This window comes from Arachis ipaensis, chromosome B06, assembly GCF_000816755.2.
Source record: "Arachis ipaensis cultivar K30076 chromosome B06, Araip1.1, whole genome shotgun sequence".
Lineage (NCBI taxonomy): Eukaryota > Viridiplantae > Streptophyta > Magnoliopsida > Fabales > Fabaceae > Arachis > Arachis ipaensis.
Window position 1 is genome coordinate 136,680,173 of NC_029790.2, and position 4,981 is coordinate 136,685,153.

A 4,981-nucleotide genomic window follows, 5' to 3' on the forward strand; every position below is an offset into this window, starting at 1 on the left:
GGCATTCTAGCTTTGCATATCATTGAGTAGGCCACGGAATTGTCAGAACCGCATACTTCAACCTGATGCTAGAGTCCAAATTTAAATTTCCATGATATCTTTAAGGATGCGAAAATTGGTCTGAAGATCATCATAAACTTTCTTTTTTGTTATGTTAAGCCACCATCTATCTTTTTCCATTTCAATAATTTTTCGATTTCTCTGTGTATCTCTTATTCCTCCAAGTCCTCAAATTATATTTATAATTAGTCGTGACGATTCTTTTCTCATATAAATGGAGGAAGTGCATCTTCAAGCAATGCACACTTAAGGTGCTGCAAAACAGTTGCCTTTTGTACCATCTCTTATTAGTATTTGGGATCAGTATCTTCTCCAAAATAAAGAATATGTGCCCTATGTAGAAGTTCATCTTGATCGAATCCAGTTCCTATTAAACTTATTTTATCAGAGATGTTTCATCATCTATCTACTTATAGTAGAATACATTCGATGTAGACATGGATGGCTTTTATTCATAAGTTAGAAAACATGTAACCTCTGCAAAAAAGACTTTGATATATTATAACACATAATAATTAATGATGAATTATGTGAGTATTCTCTTAGAAAAATAACAAAGATAAAAAGCAAAAAAATAAGCAATATGAATATGAATAGACAAACAGCAAAAAAGACATAGAACTAAACATATAGATAGAACCAAAATTTGAATAGACAAGACCAATATGAACAATGATATATACATATGTATCTAAAAAAGTAAGACAATAATCAAAGTGAAGATAGGATCTTATATTTTAGACAATTTGATGCAAATACTATCATATTTATCTATTCAGATAACATCATTTTAATAAATTTAAACACGACAACATGGGGCTGCAGCGGCAATAACAGTTGTAACAAAATAAAGAGACAGGAGCATCAGTAGTTCAGTAGCTTGCAGAACCCGCGACGAAGGGAGAAAAAGAACAGAGATCGGAGAGAAGTGAAAGGAAAGCAAGAGGCGCAGGCAAAGACGGCACCGGTGACGAGTGGCAGAGCCAACGGGAGTCTGGGCAATAATGGAGAACAAACAAAATCAGTGATTGAACCAACCGGAGTATTGTTTACTGGGTCTGGTTCAATCAATAGATTACACGTTAAACCGATTGATCCTGTCCCACTTAAATAAAAGTATAAAATAGTAAAAAATTTAAAAGTAAATTTGAAATATGTCTTCCCTAACATTGTAATAACGAAAGTCTCAGTTTCTAAATATAACTAATACAAAAATTTCAATTAGCATTAAATCTAAGTATTAAACCTACATTAAAATAGCAACAATCAAGCATTCTATACGAATTCTAATTAGCATTGAATTCCTATTCTAAACTTACATTAAAACAACAATTTAGACACAAATTCCAATTTCTTTCAACTTCCATTCTATACAAATTCTAATTGACATCAATTAAGAATTAGAGTTGTTGATATCAACAAATATGACTAATATAAGGAAGGATGTCGGAGCCAAGTGTGAAATACATACAGTTATAAGCAAATTACTAATTTACGATGCAGTGGTGGTAGCATATATACCAGTAAATGCAGAATTCTCACTGGCACCCCTGAGATTTCGCTATGATTTGAAGGATGTTACTTCGCCTCCAAGGCCAAAAGCAAACGGGGAAGCTAACCCTTCAAACCACAGATATAATCAATACAGTTTTGGACAAAAGCAATAATGCTAAACCTACTTTGTGATTTTTATTTGTGATTTCCACTCTCAACATAGACCAAACAGATAATGCTAAACCTACAAAAGATTGGAAGAAACTAGAAACATAGAAATTCAAAATGAAAAGGAATATTTGTTAAATTTTTTCTTTCTAGCACTGTGTGCTCTTTTTGAGAAAATAACAAAGATAAAAAGTATAAAATAAGCAACCTGAATAGACAAATAGTAAACAAAAGACAGAACTAAATATATAGATAGGATAAAAATTTGAGTAGATAAGACCAATATGAACAAGTATATATATATATATATACACCTAAAAAAGTAAGACAATAATCAAAGTGAAGATAGAGTCCTACATTTTAGACTATAGTTATCAGAGCTAAATCGGTCAGATTACTGAATTATTGGTTCAACCTATAGATTACTGGTTGAACTGATTGATCCGATCCTATGTAAATAAAAAATAAAATATAGTAAAAAATTTAAAATACATATTTTTACTAATATTTTAAAAATATTTAACTATTTTAAAATAATATAAATCAAAAACAATAAATATTTTGTTAATTTTACTTTATCACAAATATTTTTATTTTGTTTTTATATTAAAATAACTATTGTTGGTGGAATTTGCATGGCAAAGGTTGGCGTTGTTTGCATTGATTTGAGTTCTTGAAGCTCGTTTTGGAACCTCTTGTTCTCTCCAGGAACTCACAATCTGATTCCGTTTGTTTCACCTTTGTCCCGTCACCATCAAATATAAGGTAGAATAATTATGGTTCACGCTGGACGCCGAACCAGCCCCCTGTCCTAGGATGGACGCCCAGCCCGAGTTGAGGTTAGCTCTGGACTAGCCTTAATCTATTTTCCGAGCTATGCTATATCAAGTATCCTAGCCTTTCTACCAATCCTGACATCCTTCTAGATAGATATAGACCTGAGTGGCCTTTTTCCTTCTTATTCAATTAATTACAAGAAATATTCTCAATCAAACTGCTATTACTTGCTCGTCTATCCTCCAGGACAATAAGTATTTTCCCATCAACAGTCAATACAAAAAATTTCCATGATAGCCGAGGCTGCTAACAACCGAAAGAGGGACTGATAGGAGTTTGTTGCCGAAAATTATTGGCCTCAAGGCAGAGACGAGCTGACTAGACTCTTATCGAAATTGCATATAGAAAGAGATTCGTCTTGAAAGCTAGACAGACAATTTCTATGTTCACCAGGCGCTTCCCGTTTCCGGTGTGCTAAAATAAATGGCGGAGAATGCGCTGTGAGGAAGGTCTGGCCTCTTCGGCAACTATTGAATACAATACGGTCTACTGAGTAGTCTTCACTGAAGTCGACCTATAAACCATATTCGAAGTCAAGGAATCAATAGTAGCAAGTCTTATTAAGAATTATAAAAGTGAATATTTTAGTTTTAAAAATGGATTAATACACAAAAATATCTTTAAAATTTTATTTTGATATTATTTATTGACAGAATAATTATTTAAATTTGTCCCTAAAAATTTTAAAAAGAGTTATTTTAGTCTCAAAAAAATAAATACATAAATCAATTTTTAATATTTTTTTCGTCAGATATAATAAGTTTCCGTCTAGTTTTCGATATAACTTACTAAATTTTCAAGTATTTATTAGAAAAAAGAATATTAATAGAGATTATAATCAAATTAACTTTTAAGTTTTAAAGTTGAATTAAACCTATTTGATTTCTAATATGGTATTTGTTCTAAAAAATATTATTGAACTATTCTCACTATATATATAATTCTAAATTCAACAAAAAGATATCTACTAAGTTTTATATTCTCTTAAATTAAATGTATTATTGTAATTTGTTTAGTTTGATGTCTTATTGTAATTTGTTTAGTTTGATGTCTTATTGTTTGTATATTTCATTTTGTTATATTAAGTATTCTCTAACTCCAAACCAGATATGTCTTTTATATTGAAAAAAATAATGATAAATTTATTCATTAAATTTTTATGTAAATTAACCTTAATAGCCTCCTTAATCATCCAATAATTTCAACATTAAGCCTCTTATTCCGATAACAAAAAATAACTCTATTCTCCAAAGTTGTTAAGTGATATATTTTTCTACTCAAAGGACATGGATCCACCACTTTGTGCCAATGGTTGCGGCTTCTATGGTTCTGCTGCCAACAACAATCTTTGTTCAAAGTGTTACAAAGATCACATCAAAGAAACCTTCATCATCATGGAATCACAAAGCAATAATAATAATAATAATAATAATATTTTGATATTATTATTATTATTATTATTATTGCTTCTATCAATACCAATTTCAAAAACAAAGTGGTAAAATACAAAACCTTCTATAATATGTGGGAGAAGCTTCAAGAAGTATTTACATAATCATCAAATGCACAAATTTAGAGTCTAAAATTTCAATTGAGATATGTCAAATATGAAGGATCAGCAAAAGATTACATATGTAAAATTCACACTCTTGTTGATTCATTAATTGCAATTGATAGTTATTATCCCAATAATGATCATATTCAAACAGTTCTTGATGGATTAACTGAGGAGTATCAAGGATTTATCTCATCTGTCATGTCTAAGATGGGATAAATTACTGTCGTAAAGATAGAATCATTTCTCATTGTTTATGAAGAAATGCTCCAAAGATTCAAGAAACCACAACACTTGATTGCATTAGCTAATCTGTCACAAGCATCAAGTTCTTTTGTTTTTAATTTCCAAAGAGGTATGAATACAAGACGAGAAAGAAGAGGAAGGTTCTCTCAAAGAGGAGGAAGATTCAATTCAAATAATACAAGACTCTTTTGTCAAATCTCCAATAAACCAGGTCATGCTGCAAGGAATTGTTATTTTAGATTTGACTAAAATTATGAATCTCCCAATGCTACCTCTTCCATCCAATCTACAAATCTTCCTCCACCTCCACCCTCATTTCATCAACCTAGAGCTTATTTTGTTGCACTAACTTTGTTGAATGAATCACCATGGTATGCTGATTCAGGAGCTTCTCATTACATCATTGCTAATCCCTCAAATCTTTTAGAAGCTTTAGAAACTCAAACCTGTTCAGACCAACTTTATATAGATAATGAACAAGGTATAGCCATCTCTAACTCAGGTGCATCCCTATTGCATGACTCTAAAACTGATCTCACATATAAATTGAATAATCTTTTGATAGTTCCTCAAATTTCACAGAATTTTCTTAGTGTTTTTAAATTTGCAGCTGACAATTTA